Source organism: Bos indicus x Bos taurus, chromosome 29 (assembly GCF_003369695.1).
Source record: "Bos indicus x Bos taurus breed Angus x Brahman F1 hybrid chromosome 29, Bos_hybrid_MaternalHap_v2.0, whole genome shotgun sequence".
Taxonomy (NCBI): Eukaryota; Metazoa; Chordata; class Mammalia; order Artiodactyla; family Bovidae; genus Bos; species Bos indicus x Bos taurus.
The window spans coordinates 18,537,698-18,553,625 of record NC_040104.1 but is presented as its reverse complement, the minus strand read 5'-3'; the positions used below and the strand labels follow the sequence as shown (position 1 = coordinate 18,553,625).

The 15,928-nt window shown below is 45.5% G+C and overlaps 1 protein-coding gene across 1 annotated transcript in view; it reads right to left on the bottom strand.

Moving 5' to 3' along the window:
• The window catches only part of ARHGAP32 (Rho GTPase activating protein 32), a 205,249-nt gene extending 201,961 nt beyond the window's left edge, over positions 1–3,288 (bottom strand). Inside the window, exon 1 of the mRNA XM_027532620.1 lies at positions 3,252–3,288. The gene's annotated coding sequence lies outside the window, so the exon portion shown is untranslated. The remainder of the gene's footprint in view (positions 1–3,251) is intronic.
• Positions 3,289–15,928: the final 12,640 nt, after the last annotated feature.

Below are 15,928 nucleotides of genomic sequence, written 5' to 3'. Positions count from 1 at the left end.
AAACAAGTGTGGCTATAATCCCAATAAAACTTTATTTATGAGCACTAGTATCTGAATTTTATGTAACTTGCACATTATGAAATACTTTTTATTTTTTTCTACCATTTGAAAATGAATCATTCTTAGTTCATAAGCCATCCAAAATACAAGCTGCAGACCAGATTTGGCCTACATACTGAATTTTGTCAATGTCTATCCTAAATAATGCAGACAAATATAAAACATATTTTAGTAAACAGCTCTTTTCACACTCCTAACTTGTAATCTCCTTTAATATTCGGAACTGATACTTTACAGAAGCTCAAAGTCTCAATAAACTAAACATCTGCACCCAAATAATCAAAAACTCTGAGTCCAAAACTGTAGATACTACATATGGATTTCCTAAGAATGAGGCAGAATCACAAAATTCTGGAACTCAAAAAGATCGAACACATTCTCATTCCTTATGTGCATTTTTAAAAACTGGTATTAAGACATTTAAAACAGTTAAACACTAAGTTTACAGGTAATGACAGTAATAGTTATGAATATAAGAAGCAATACAAAGTATTTTCAAACCCTTTTTTTCATCTGACTTCTCTGTAAGGAAGACAATGCAAGCCTCCTTGCAATGTCCCGTTTTGTTTTTGTTGTTGCTTAGTCACTAAGTCGTGTCCAATTCTTTTGCGACCCCATGGCCTGTAGCCCACCAGGCTCCTCTGTCCATGGGATTTCCAGGCAAGAATACTGGCATGGGTTGCCATTTCCTTCTCCAAGGGATCTTCCTGATCCAGGGATGGAACTTATGTCTCCTGCATTGCAGGCAGATTCTTTAACAATGAGCCACCTGGGAAACCCCATCCCAATTTTACACCTAAGAAACACAGGCTCAGAAATGCACATAACTTGCCCAAAGCAGGGACCAAGCCACACAGCTACTAAGTGGCAGAACTGCAACCACAACCTGATTTTAAGTCCCTGCTGCCTCTTAACTACTTCCATAGACATCAAATTTCACATTAATCGGTTAAACGCTAAAGATTGTCAAGAATTATTAGTCATAATTTTTAAAAGCAATGAAAACATTTAGTTCATTTCATTCAATTTTCCTATGCTATCAAAGTCTACTGAAGAAAACAGATGTTAATTCTTGACATTCGTCAGATGCATTTACAGTCAATAGTGAATCTATGTATACTGTGCAGACAACACACTAAGGCCAGCACAGAAAGGGAAAGCACTGCTGAACAAGTCAATCTAAAGACGGACTAAGACGAGACTTCCCTGGTGGTCCAGTGGTTAAGACTTTGCCTTTCAATGCAGGGGGTGTTGGTTCAACTCCTGGTCAGGGAGCTAAGATCCAACATGCCTTGTGGCCAAAAAAACAAAACACAGAACAGAAGCAGTGCTGTCACAGATTCAACAAAGACTTTAAAAATGGTCCACATCCACAAAAGTATCTTTAAAAACATAAAATAAAGAGAGACTAAGAGAAAGAGAAATAGAGATGAATGAATTCCCATTAAAGTCTGAGCCCAACTGTAGCATAGCTTCTGGTGATTGGAAAATGATGTGGGGGTTAGGAAAAGAAAATAAAAGGAACATAACTACTGGAACTCAAGCCAACATCAAAGACTCTAATGACAGTTGAGCCTGCCTGGCTGCTTCTTGGTCTCTCCCTAGAAAACAAAAAGTTACATAACCAAAGAAGATTCTTCCAACTAACACTTCCTCTGTGGCCCACTTACACCCTATCAGCCACCTCAGTGTGCATCTCCATACAGTAAACTGGGCTTCCACCCCAGCTGGGTCTGGACAGGTCTCTGTCCAAAGTGCTGCTTTATTCTACCGACTGCTATAGGGACGATGGTATGAAGACAACTGGCTAGAGCACAGTTCCAACCTCACGCCATTCTAGAGACTTATTCTATGAAGAATCATCACACACTAAATTTTAGGAATGAAGCCAACTCCAGATAATCCTGAAAATGGACATCACAGCATCATAATATCCCATCTTCACAAACAGCAGTGTTAAAAAGGAATTCACACCAATGAGTGCTGGAAAAACTCTGAGGTCATGTTGTAGCAGCAATTAAAGCTTCTATTTCTCAAGTACAAGGATCAAATGTCAATATTCTAAGAGTCCAATTTACCCAATAAAGAAAAATATATTAATGAATCACAATCATCACTACCCAAAAATATTACAACAAATTTAATTAGTGATTCAAACTAGCATATTTTCTGGATGCTAAGACCCACAATACTCTAGCACCATATGCTTTTTCTTCTTCCAATAGAAATACAAATATAGACAACGTTGACAAAAGCAACCAATGTATCAGAAGTTACTCCCATTCATATTGACTTAAAAGGTCTAAATCTGTGCCAAGTAAAACTCTGAAAGAATGGAAAATAAAAGAGATGCTGACAACAATGCAATGTGGCCCAGCTGCCAGCTATCCATGTAACATCATGCAGTGCCCCAAGCAGTTTAAAAGCAGATTGCAATTCTGCATGCAGATCAAAATTATAATTATCCAAATTCTATTTCCTAAAAGATAACTATCAAACTGGAACCCAAGCATCCTCCTGGGGTCGCCTCCTCCCGTCCACCTTCTTTAAGCTTCAGCCAGAGAATGCGGGGTTATAAAGGGTCAAGAAGTAGACCATAGCTAAGCAATCTGGTTTGACTTTCTCGCTCTACCGTTTCTGTTCATCTGTTTGAGAAATTTTTAAACATGAATATTTAATCAAGTCACCAAAATGAGAAAGGCAAGACGGAGACGGGGTGGCGGGGAAGACCAAGGGAGGAAAAAGGCACTAAAGTCACCAGCACCGTCCAATGTGCAGAGGCAACTTCAGCCAATTAGAAAGATGAGAGGGAAAACTCCACGGGCGCGACAGCGAGCACGGCGGGGAGCGGGCACGGCCAGGGCGCCCGGAGCCCCGGTGCCTCGGGCCCGGAGCGCCGCAGCAGGCCGGGAACCGCCCGGCCCGGTCCGCCGAGGCCGCGGGGAAGTGGTGGGCGCGGGCGGCTGCGGCCCGATCGCGGTCCGCCCCGGGAGGCCGAGGAGGGAGCCGGGTTGGGGGGTGGAAGGGGGAGGAAGGGGGAAACCCGAGATGGCCTTCCAAGAACATTCGATCCCGAACCTTTACTTTAAAAAGAATTTCTCCCCAAAAGGAAAGCCAGGCCCCCCAGCCCTTCCCTGCGGCGCCTGCCCACGTCACCGGCGCCCCCGGCCCTCCCGCGGCCCCCGCCTTACCGAGCCCCGCGGCCCCGCCGCGCCGCCGCGGCGTCGCTGCGCCCCGCTCGCCGCTCCGTGTCTGCCCTGCGGGGCGCCGGGCCCGACGCCCTCCCCTTCCTCCTCCTCCTCGTCCTCGTCCTCGTCCTGGTCCCGATCCTCGCCGCCGCCGAGCGCCGCCCGCGCGCCGAGCTTAGCGCCTGGCCGCCCAGGGCAGCCGCGGGGGCTCGGCCGGGCGCCCCCTGCGCCAGCGCCTCATCCCGCCGCGCCGCCCCGTCAGGCTCGGGGGCGGGGACGCCGGGCTCCCGGCCGCGGCCTCGGAGTCCTCCTTCCCTTCGACCCTCACCGCGATCGCCCTCCCCCGGCCGAGACGGCCCCGGGGATGCGGTCCTGGGCTCCGAGCCCCTAGCCCGCCGCCTCCGGGCAGCCCCCGCAGCGCCCCCGCCCCGCTCGCGGCGCGCGCCCGCTGGAGCCCGCCGCCGGGCCGGGCCTCCGCCTCCCGCGCTCCGCCTCCTCCTGCGCCCGCGACGCCCGCAGCGGGGAGAAGAGGCGCGCGGCCGCGGCCCCCGGGCACGAGCACGCGCGAGGAGGGCGGGCGGAGCGCGCGCGTGGCCGAGGGCGGCGGGGGCGCGCCCGGGCCTCGCCTGCTGTTGTCCCGGGAGCGCACGTGCGCGGCGGGGGGGCGGCGAGGGGTGGGCTGCTCGCGCTCCCCTGGGAGCTCTGGGGGTCCGCAGGGCGCCGGAAGGGTGCCGGGATGCACCCTCGGGGGTTCGGGCGAGGTCTGCCGCCTCGGCTTCTGCACCGTGCTGCGGTGCAAAACCACAAACCCTGCTGCAGCAGCAGCGACGCCGGGAAGAGCCATCCTCCGAGACTACGGCAGTGGCTCCTCTCCACTCACAGCTGACCCCGGGGTGCTGTCACCGCGCCGCGGAGCAGAGGGGGGCGTTGCCGCAAGTCGGGAAGCTCCCTGCCTCTCCATCCTTTGCGCATTTTGGTCTAAAATCAACTCGCATCGGTTATTATTTGGAATCTGGGCCTAAAAGTTCTATTGGTTGTCTTCATTCAGAGTTATGGACTGGAAGATTGGAAGTGACCTGGGAAGGGAGAGGAAGGACAAGAAAGGGTAAAAGAGCAGCTACCCCGGAAGGTCCGTGGCCAGGAGACACGTGAAGCCCTGCGTGTGTATGGCACTGCCCTTGGTTCTCCCTCCTACTCCTTTTGTTCAACCTCTAAAGGCTGTGCATTACTTCGACCTGCAACAAGCGGTCTGTGTAACAGAACAGATCTGGACATGCTACCCTTTGATGTTTTGATCTTTTTCTTTTATGTATGTACCATTCACTCCTTCTGACTCCTTTGGGATCTGAATGCTGGGGAGGGGGTTAGCCTACATAATTTAACTCAGTACTCAAATCCACCCATGCCAAATACTGCATCGTCTAATGTCACTGCAGTGATTCGGGTCCACTCAGCATATAGTCATGTCAGTGGGAGTCACTGAATATAAAACGTGGCCTTGACCACAGTTAGCAGGATTTCAAGGGCACGGATGTGAAGCAGGATTTCAGCACATCCTGGAGAGAAATTAGGGAGTGAACATGTACAATAATCTCACTCCTGCCAGCTTCAGTATAATAAAGGGTTCTTTAATGATGGAGATTCAGAATATTTTCTAGCAGAGAAGGAGGGAAGGGATGGAATAAGATTCGCAAAGAGGCACAGACTTGGATGGGAAAATTTAAAGACATGTACATAAAAGAAATGTATCCTGGTAGGCACAGTGTTAAAGAATCTGCCTGCCAATGCAGGAGACTCAGTTTCTATCCCTGAGTGGGGGAGATCCCCTGGAGGAGGGCCTGGCAACCCACTCCAGTATTCTTGTCTGGGAAATCCAATAGACAGAAGAGCCTGGCAGGGTGCAGTCTATAGAGTCAGACACATCTTAGCAACTAAACAACAACTCAAATCCTGTTTTGGTAGCCATCTACTTGAAACAGGTAGACTTAGGATCTGTAATGGTCTTAACGGGTACTTCCTAAGTGCTGGAGAAACAGCCAGGTGAGTGAAGAAAACTAGAGACCTGCAGCTTCACCCAAACTCGTAGTTTAAAAATTACTCTTTCTCCAAACTGCAGGAGTTCCATTGGTTCACCTTTTGACCACAGAGAGCTATCTCTGCTAGAAAGGGATGAGTGTGCAGAGAGGGTTTAATAGCGCGTGTTGTTCCTAGGGGATTGGTGAGCATGAAACAGAAATCTCCTTTGATGTCAAGAGGTCAGGATGGGACATTAAACCAAGCCACCACGAGAGATGAGTTTTGCCCAAGGCTCTCATCCCTTTGTTGTTGTTGTTCAGTCGCTAAGTCATGTCTGACTCTTTGATCTCATGGACTGCAGCTTGCCAGGCTTCCCTGTCCTTCACTGTCTCCCAGAGTTTGCTCAAACTCAAATCCATTGAGTTGGTGATGCCATCCCACCATTTCATCCGCTGTCGCCCCCTTCTCCTGCTCTCAATCTTTCCAGTGAGTGAACTCTTTGCATTAGGTGGCCAAAGTATTGGAGCTTCAGCATTAGTGCTTCCAATGAATATTCAGGGTTGATTTCCTTTAGGATTGAATGATTTGATCTTATGGTCCAAAGGATATCCCTGACTACTCTCAACTAAGATCATAGCATTCCAAATTCTTTTGGAAGGCCCTCACATCCCAGAGTTTGGCCATCATACCCCAGGATTCAGCTCTCTGGCCAAATATTAAATAGTATATGTTCAGCTGGTAGAGAGGGTGAGTAATACCTACAGGAACTGGGATCTATGCGTACGTTGGATGACACATATTCCCTTTTAGAGTCTCAGAACATCTTGGTAGCTTTCCCCATATTGGTATTCTATCAAGTTCAGAGAAAGAACAAATGGATTCCTCCTGTGTATTCCAGATGTCAGGGGTGTTTGAGCAAGCTCAAGGGTGCTGATGCTTCTTACTCTAGTTCTAAGTCAGCACTCCCCTTCCTTGGAAAGAAGCATCCAGAGAGCCTATGAATAAGTAGTTGCTCTTGCTATGCCTGCTGTGACTTCTGGGCAACTCTGCAGCCATCTGAACTTCGTGTTTCAGAGTTTGTAACCAATTACCTTTGTCCTAAGAACATCTTTAGTGATTCAAGACATATATTCCAATAATTGCAACATTCCCTAAAGAAGAATAAGCCTATCTGAATATAAAATGCTCAATAACTGCATCTGTTTTGGTTTGGTTCAGTATTCTCAAGGTGAGAGGCGGGGGTTGGGGAGGGAAATAGCAAATTCCTTCTGTCTCTGGAGCTGTGGGAGGCCTCCGCCTGGCCTCCTTTCTCGGCCTTGGCACTGTCGTCTTCCGGACAGTAGCATCTGGGCTCACTCCTGGCATCTAGGATCTGTTGCACTGCGGTCCCCTCCAGGCACTGAAGCAGCGTCACGGTGCAGACAAGTTGAGCCAGCACGGAGGGCGGCCACAGAGACGACTGCATTGCTTGCCTAACCTTGAGTTTTAGAAAGAGCCTGGGAATTTGAACAAGGGGGAGAGAGGGAGCTTATTCTCATCCCCAAATTGAAGGCTCAGCAGCTGGCTTGAAAAAAAATAAGTTGAGAAAAATAAGCCAACCACGCTTAGGAGAGAATTTTCCCAAAGTGACCCATGACATTGCCTTTTTAATGTATTTTCTTCCTGGCCTAAGGGGCCAGCTCCATGTTGTGTCCCTGTTAAACAGGACAACAAAATGCTGCTGCTGCTAAGTTGCTTCAGTCGTGTCCGCCTCTGTGCGACCCCACAGACGGCAGCCCACCAGGCTCCTCTGTCCGTGGGATTCTCCAGGCAAGAATACTGGAGTGGGTTGCCATTTCCTTCTCCAATGCATGCATACATGCTAAGGCGCTATAGCCGTGTCCAACTCTGCGCAACCCCATGGACAGCAGCCCAGCAGGCTCCTCTGTCCATGGGATTCTCTAGACAACGATACTGGAGTGGGTTGCCATTTCCTTCTCTGGGACAACAAAATAGATATTTGAAAAAAGGTATGTTGTCTGCATGTAGCATCCTCCCAGCTAATCTGCATGCCCATGAAGTAAACTCTCTCAACACTGAACCCTTTACAAGAATAAACTACTATTAGGCAACATTTTAGGAAGTGGTCAGTAGTGCTAAATCTTCAGGGCAATCCTTAAAATGATACACTTACCATCTTCTGTCCTCTCCTGGTCACATTTTGTTTCATTAGCCTCTATTACAATAATTTAGAACTTAAGGCTGCACTCCCACAAAGATTTTTTCAGACTCTGAACTTTAACACCAGCTGTACCTATCTACATATCTACTTTTTAATGTTTAGCCAGATAGTAGCTCTTTTTCTGTTTTTTCCAAAGGTTCCTTCTCCCTTTCCAGAATTCTAAATGTCGACTTGCCCCAGGGCTCTGACCTTGCGCCTTTCCTCTTCTTTCTGCCCCCTCCCAGGGCAGTCTCCTACAGCCCTCTCCTTTAAATAACCTCCATTCACGGTTGTGTGTCTTTAACCCTGACCTCTCACCAGCACTCCAGGCTCCTATGTCCAGCTGCCTCGGTGACACCACTCTTTGAATATCTCAAACTTCATGTGTCCAAAGCAGAACTCATTAACTTTCAGCATTAAAACCGAAGCCCAAAATTGCTTCCTTCAAGTTTTCCTTGTCCCAGGACAAAAACAATTCTCTCAAATACCACATTCATTTTAGCAGGACCTTCTACTTCTACCTTCAAAACATACACTGAATCCAGTCTCTTCCCTCCTTCCTAACTGCGGACCCCCGCATCTGCCTCCTCCAATCTCTCTCCTGGCTGACTGGTCTCCTTATTTTAGGTAGCCATGAGTGTGAGCATGCGTGCTCAGTCATGGCCGACTCTGCGACCCCATGGACTGAAGCCCCGAAGACTCCTCTGTCCGTGGATTTCTCCAGGCAAGAATACTGGAGTAGGTTGTCATTTCCTCCTCCAGGGGATCTTCCCGATCCAGGGATTGAAGGCACATGTGTTGAGTCTCCTGCATTGGCTACTTCTATTCTTAAGACGTGATTATTCTTGCTCAAACTCTTAAGTGCTCTGTGCTTCTAATCATACACACATTTCAGCCACTACTCACCTCTCCACTCACTCTGCTTCAGCTATGTGATCAGCCTCCAGCTAGTCCCTAAACCAGGGAGGGCACCCTCTCCTGGCTTTTAAATTAACCTTTTCAGTTGCTGTCTAAAATACTTCTGGGGACTTCCCTGGCAGTCCAGTGGCTAAGACTCCATGCACCCAATGCAGGGGTGTGGGTTCCATCCCTGGTCAGGGAACTAGATCCCACACGCTGCAACTAAGGGTTCGCGTGCCGCAACTAAAGATCCTGAATGCTGCAACTAAATCTGGCACAGCCAAATGAATAAATTTTTTAAAAATTAATAAATAAAAGAAATAGTTCTGCCTTCTCTGTCCCCTTCACTCCATGATTGTGTTTTGTAATTATTTTTTTTATCTCTTTCACCAAAATGAACATTCCATTAGGGCAGGAATTTGTTTATCCACCTTTGTATCCATGTTGCCAAATAAATGCATAAATTGTATTGTCAGAGTAAAGAATCTATATCCTCACTTATTTTCTGCTGTTCTTTATTGCTATAGACGTGTCTTTATTACAAGTGGGAAAAGCGCAAATTAAAAAATTATATTATTTGCAATTTACTGCAAATCAAAACAAATTATGCCAAAAATCTAAGGTTATATCAAGAATCAGCAGAGAAGGGTATGTATTAATGAATAATTTAATGACTTTAAGGAAAAAAATCATAGTCTAACCTTGCAGTTAGATTTTTAATTTATAAATGTTAAAGACACGGAAAATCAAAGGCAAATTATATGAAGTGACTTTTCACTTCCAACCAAATAACATGTTGGAAAGAAATGTGGTAAACTTAAGGAACTAGGTGTCCCTTTCCTTTTTCATCTTGTCCCACCATGCAATCTTAAATAAGTCAATTAACATCTGTTTTTTCCATCTGCAAAATGGCCCTGCTTGATTTCTTCTCTACTTTGGTATCATAAAAGTAGGAAAATTAAATTATTATGAAAAAGCTTTGGAAGAAAGGAAATCTGGAAATTACCCATGATTATTATGTTTTCCAAACTCCTTTTGTCTAATGTTTTGAAATGAAGATGAAATGAGTGGCATGTGAGATCTTAGTTCCCTGACCAGGGATGGAACCCATAAGACCCATGAAAATCACTCAGCATTTCTAAAATGACCAGAAAAGATGTCCTAAGATAGCAAAGCAAGATAGTCATACGAATATATCACCCACTGTCTAAGCTCTACAGAGTCCATTTCTAAGATGTGAACTTGGACCAGGAAGTGAAAGGAATCACATTAAAATGTAACCTTTGTAGAAGTATTAATTCCACTTCTTTGCAAGCAAAATTTTGTAGCGGCTCATGAGAGAATGAACAAAGAGACAACTCTAACACTTCTCTGTATGAGATCCTTAAGGGACAGTGAAATGTTTAGACGAGGAATCAGGTCTCAAGGAGCTTTTGAAGCTGTATCTCTCAAGCATGCTGTTTTATTTAAAATGTATGTTTAATTGAGGTGACTTGGAGAAAGCTAAATCTCCCATTGGCAGCTGTGGCAGTGGTGAGATGTCACTACTCCTTATGAGAAAACACACGCACAGATGCACACACACACACAGTCACACACACACACACACACACATGCATGCTCACTCAGGCTCACACAGTATTTCACTGTGAACACTGCGTCTCCAGCCCTCCCTCCGAGCCCTGCCTGAATCAGCACTCCAGTCAGCTGTGTGGTGATGCTCCCCAGCCCCAAGCCTTTTATGAGATCTAAAGAACTGAAACCAGTGTTGAGGAAGCGCATGGGAAAGTGACTTGGGAAAGCTCGGGTTCAAAGGAAGGTCATTCAACTCCAGGGCTGCTGCTTTCCCAGGGTGCTCCCTGCCATTCCCCTCCCACGATTTTGTCCTTTCTGGCTTCCAGTTTCCAGAATTCAATGCATTTTAGAACGTCTAAACCATCTGTGTCTCTGCTGTATTCAAAATACATGTTGGCTGAGAACACACCTATGTTTCTGAAACTTACTGCAGTCAACACTAAGTTTCCTGGGCAACTTGAGAAGAATAATCCAATATGCCATTTTATTATTTTAAAAAAAAATTGCACTTGGCTTTGGAAGTTATTTTGTGTTTAAGTATAAATGATCCCTAAATATGTTGGAGGTTAGAGGTCATAATGCATCAGACAAAACAATAAAACGACCCTATCAAAATATTATTCCCCTGTTCCCCACTCAATTTTTTCTCTTATGGGTTTCATGCTGAAAACAAACAGCACTACTCCTCAGTGATATAAAAGGCCAGTCTCAAACAAAGTTGATAACAGACTCAAACTTAACCAGTTCACTCCTTCTTTCCTGAGTCATGATCTAATTTTAAAAGTATTTCTCTTTAGTTGATGAATTTGATGAATTTTAACAAAACAGCAATGGCAACCATCTTACTCATGGCAACAAAATACTTTGTTGCAGAGTTCTACAACAGTGATAGAGAGGGTCAAGCCTCTGAGAAAGTTATTCTTAGGTAATTCAGTTTTCTGTTCTTTGTGGTTCACCTTTCAAAGTCTAAGGCTTTATCAACAGGTGTGAGGCACTAGTCACATTGAGAGAGACTGAGGCACAGACAGATTCAAATTCTGCCTAAAATTCAACCTGTACTTGATCTTTATTATCTCTCTTTTTATTTTTTCAAATATTTATTTTTACTTTATTTGGCTGCACTGGGCCTTAGTTTCAACATGCAGGACCTGTTTCCCTGACCAGGGTCCCTGGCACTGGAAGCGCTGAGTCTTAGTCACTGGACCACCAGGGAAGTCCCTTATCTTAAAAAAAAAAAAGAAAATGGGTGTTGATGGTCAGGTCACATAAAACCGGACAAAAACGTTACTGAAGGATAATGATACCTGTACATTATAGGAGAGAGCCCGTCCAAACAGAAGTCCCTGTCCACTGTTTTTTCTCCCCACTCTCCTACTGGAGGGGAAAAGACTGGGCGGAGTGGGGGTGGGGGTCCTTGCCCTTGCGTTCCCACCCCTACCCCCAGTGACCATACCTGGTGCAGCTGACCTCAGCTCTTTCCACAAGACATCAAAAACTAGTCCACATTCAGGTGCGGGCATGCAAACTGAGTTCCAAGTATATGGGTTAACCAAACCATTGCCATTACACTACCCAGTCCTTTCTTGGTTTTTTGATGGACAAGTGAACCTCAGGAAGAGCAATTTTCCATCCCAACCCACCCCATAATTACTAGCCCTGCATCCAGGCTGAATCTCATATCCTACACTTCCCCAAATAATTTGGTACAGTTTTGGGGAGAGAAAAAAACCTCCACGTCGCCTTGATACAGAGTCACGTTTTGTGTGAGCAGATCAGGAAAAATTGTTCTCTTATCAAGGGAGAAAGATACTTTCAAGGAGATGTCTCAACCTCTGGAATTCTTAATTAAGTTTTCATCTGTATGGTATCATGTTGGAGGCCGGGTAAAGTGCACTGAGAGCCCCCTCTGTTTCTCAGCACTTAGAGTTTAAGCTGGATCAAATCAGCAAAGGCTAATCTATGGGCACACAGACATCAAACAGCTGTGCAAACACTGGACAGATGCATAAATTAAATACAAAAGTAAATAAAGTATTTACATTAAGCAAAAGTCATGCAGCTGCTGTTATTATTCTCCGCGAAGGCTCAGGAGAGAAGGCGGTACATTAGGCTAAACAGATTTTATTTTTCTGTTGGGGATGGTGTCAGCAGGAAGGAGAGGAGAGGTCACAGATGGCCAGAGGAACAAAGACAAACCGTTACGTAACCGCTGTCGACTGATGCACAGCCTCGAAACCTGGTCTTCAGGCTAAAGTGACTTTGTTTCTCGTAAATTCATACTTTTATAGAGTAGACCATGCTCCTAGGAATCTATATCAGGGAATCAATTGAAAGGGTCAGAGGCCACCCTAGTAGGGGCCAAGGGAGAACCCAAGGAGGTGACCTGAAATGTCCCACCTCAAAAAATATCTTCTGGGTATGTCTGGGGTGAAATGAAAGGAACTACAGTAGCTGACTGCTGTCGGAGACTCTGTCTGCTAGCCCGGCACCATGGAAATTTCCTGCCTTCTCTTCTTCATCCCAGGAACCTGGGATGCAGCTTTATTTAGCCTGAATTCCTATACCCGACACCTGGATCGTGAATGAAGACATGAATGATTGATGAATTATGAAGCTGCCCCTGAATCTCTCCTTACTTGAGGAGATGAAAGGAAGTATGGGCCTTGGTGCTTATTTTAAATAAAAATGGCCTTTTTATTCAGGAACATTTTGAATAGTTTGAAATATTTGAATATATATATTAAAAATATATTTTGAATAGTTTGAAATATAAGAAATAGTTTTATTTATTATATTTGAAAATAAAAGATTTTTTAAAAGATAAAACAATACAAGCTCATTGTTTAAAAATTAGAAATGGCAGAAACATAGGAAAATCTGTAATTCTACACTTCAGAGATATTCCCTACTAAGATTTTGGTATATTTCTCCTACATATCTTTATAAACATGTCTCTCTATAAAAATTTTAACAGATCATATTGAAAATAATGTATGCAATCTGCTTTTCTCTTTAACAAGTTTTTTTCACTTTCCATGTCGATAAATATTTATCTACAATGTTTTTGTATGATCATCTGTCCCAGTCATACTTCCCCTCATATCCTCTTACTATTGCACCTGTGAGTTCTTCCCTCACCTGCTAGCTGATGCCTAGAATTCCATGCTTAGTGCTCCTGCCGGTAGCTTAAAAATTTTATCTAGTTAAAAAGTGAAAAAAAAAAAAAAAAAGTGAGACCACCAGGAGAGATACTCCCTAAATGCTGTCCAACTTAAACCTTTGTTTGGGAAATCCTGAGATTGTGCTTGGGCTCAGTCACTCAGTCGTGTACAATTTCTATGCGACCCCACGGACTGTAGCCCACCAGGTCCCTCTGCCCATGGAGCTTTTCAAGCAAGGATCCTGGGGGAGTTGCCATTTTCTCCTCAAGGGGATCTTCCCAACCCAGGGATTCAACCTGCATCACTTGCATCTCCTGCACTGGCAGGCATATTCTTTAATACTAGCGCCACCTGGGAAGCCCAGGAAGTCCTGAGAAGGGTCTCAAAGCTGGGTTCCAGGCTCAGGCCGTAGCCCCAAGTTTTGGCTGATCAAACCAGAAAAGCTCCAGAGTTCCCTCAGGTTGTAGAACTGAAACACTTTTTAATTGACTAAAATCCTTGAGCAGTTGGAAACACATTTACTGCTGCTGCTACTGCTAAGTCACTTCAGTCGTGTCTGACTCTGTGCGACCCCATAGACCGCAGCCCACCAGGCTCCCCCATTCCTGGGATTCCTCAGGCAAGAACACTGGAGTGGGTTGCCATTTCCTTCTCCAATGCATGAAAGTGAAAGTGAAGTTGCTCAGTCGTGTCCGACTCTTAGTGACCCCATGGACTGCAGCCTACCAGGCTCCTCCATCCATGGGATTTTCCAGGCAAGAGTACTGGAGCGGGGTGCCATTGCCTTCTCCGACATTTAGTGCTATCTGGTACTAATTATTACCTAAATTTAGTTTATTATAGGAAACATACTCAGTCATGGTTTATTCCCTCAATACTTGATCCAGATACTCATTAATTTTATTCTCATGTTTCTGATATTGTACTTTTTTTGGGGGGGGAGGTGGTTTTCTGTAAATATAAATCTATTTACCTTACAGTCTGTCTTCATTATTGCATTGTGACTGAGTTAACCTGAGACCTCACTTTTTATTTTACTTCTAAGCAGTATAACTGTGGTTGGTGGCCTCCAGAATTCTGGTCTGGTGCACTCTGATCCCCATGCAGATGGTATGTGTGTGCATGCGTGCTCACTCCTGTCTGGCTTTTTGGGACCCCCCATGGACTGAGGCCCGCCAGGCTCCTCTGTCCATGGGATTTCCCAGGCAAGAATACTGGAGTGGGTTACCATTTCCTCCACCCAGGGATTGAACCTTGTCTCCTGAGTCTCCTGCACTGCAGGCAGAATCTTGACCACTGAGCCATCAGGGTATATACCGGTTTGTCTGTAAAAGGCAGAAGCTAAGGAGAAGTGAAGTTTCTTGTTTCTATGCAACTGTATGGGTATGTATGTGTGTGTGTGTATGTGAGAGAGACATAGAGAAAAAGTTATTTCTCACGAGAAGTGGCATCTTTCTCCAGAGACTGAGGGTCAGCGATGTCAAGGGCTGACTGGTACTTAAGTGCTAATTGCTGCTGTTACTTAAGTTCTGCTTCCGCCAGAGATTCACACAGAGCAACCTTGGGGAAATGACTGAATGCGTCCATTCCTTCCATCTCACACCTGGACACCAAGGACACTAATATTTTACAACTCCATCCATCACAAAGACACAAGAATGAATCCGTTTACACTTGGTGTTTTGAGATTCAGTGAAGACATTCTTACTTCAGGTTCCTTTTATATAGCTTGCATTTTCACTCAACCATTAAGGAAGAACGACTTTGCTGGAGATGTTTCTTTTCTAGACTGCTCTTTTGGGAAGAGTACCCAGTCACTGAAGCTTTACAATTATAAGAAAAAAGAGAAAGAAATCATAACCACCCACTCACAAGTAGTTGGCATTTCAAGCTTTGAGCAGTTAAAAGCCGTCTTCTTCCGTAGGAAGCTGTCTTGCTCACAGTGCTGTTTTAATTGTTCTCACACACCCTACCGAGCACACCTTCCTTCCTGAAAAGGCACAGCACAAACCTACATTTCAGCTTTGAAAGGCAAAAGAGTGGTGATGGTTTAGCCACTCAGTCGTGTCCGACTCTTGCAACTCCATGGACTGCAGCCCACCAGGCTCCTCTATCCATGGAATTCTTCAGGCAAGAATACTGGAGTGGGTTGCCATGCCCTCCTCCAGGGGATCTTCCCGACCCAGGGATCGAACTCCAGGTCTCCTGCATTGCAGGCAGTTTCTTTACCAACTGAGCCACCAGGAAAGCCCAAAAGAGTGGGATGTAGTTTAAAAGAACACACAAAGGCTTTCATAAAATGGAGTAAGGACCAAAGGCTGTAATTCCAGGAGGCCACTATTTTTAAACAAATACTCCAGTTGTTTTCTATTGTTTGGTCTGTGTCTACTTACAGAGAATTGGAACTTAAGGTGTGGTTTGTCCAGATTCTCTTCCTCTGATAGAGAACATAGTCACACCACTGGGAGATCCACAGGAAAGAGAATGGATGAGGGAGTCTTCCTCAGAGAATTGTGAGTAATGCCAAACAGAGACAACGTGCAGATACAGAGAGACAAGAATCCAGAGCCATCCAAGGCCGCCTGAGGAAGCCACCACATTGAGCAATGCAGCAGATGCAGAAGCCAGAGACCAGACCCGTCACAGAGAAACAAGAAGACCAAGGCGGGGGAGCAGTTTCAAGAGCAAAGGAGAATCTGTCCTGATCTTGGGACCAGGGCTTCTATCTGCTGGCTCTTCTTGGCTCATGAAGGCAGAGTGTGTGGGGGAACTGGGTAATGAAGGGTAAAGGGGGACAGACATGGTAGGTTTAAACCAGTTGACCTACA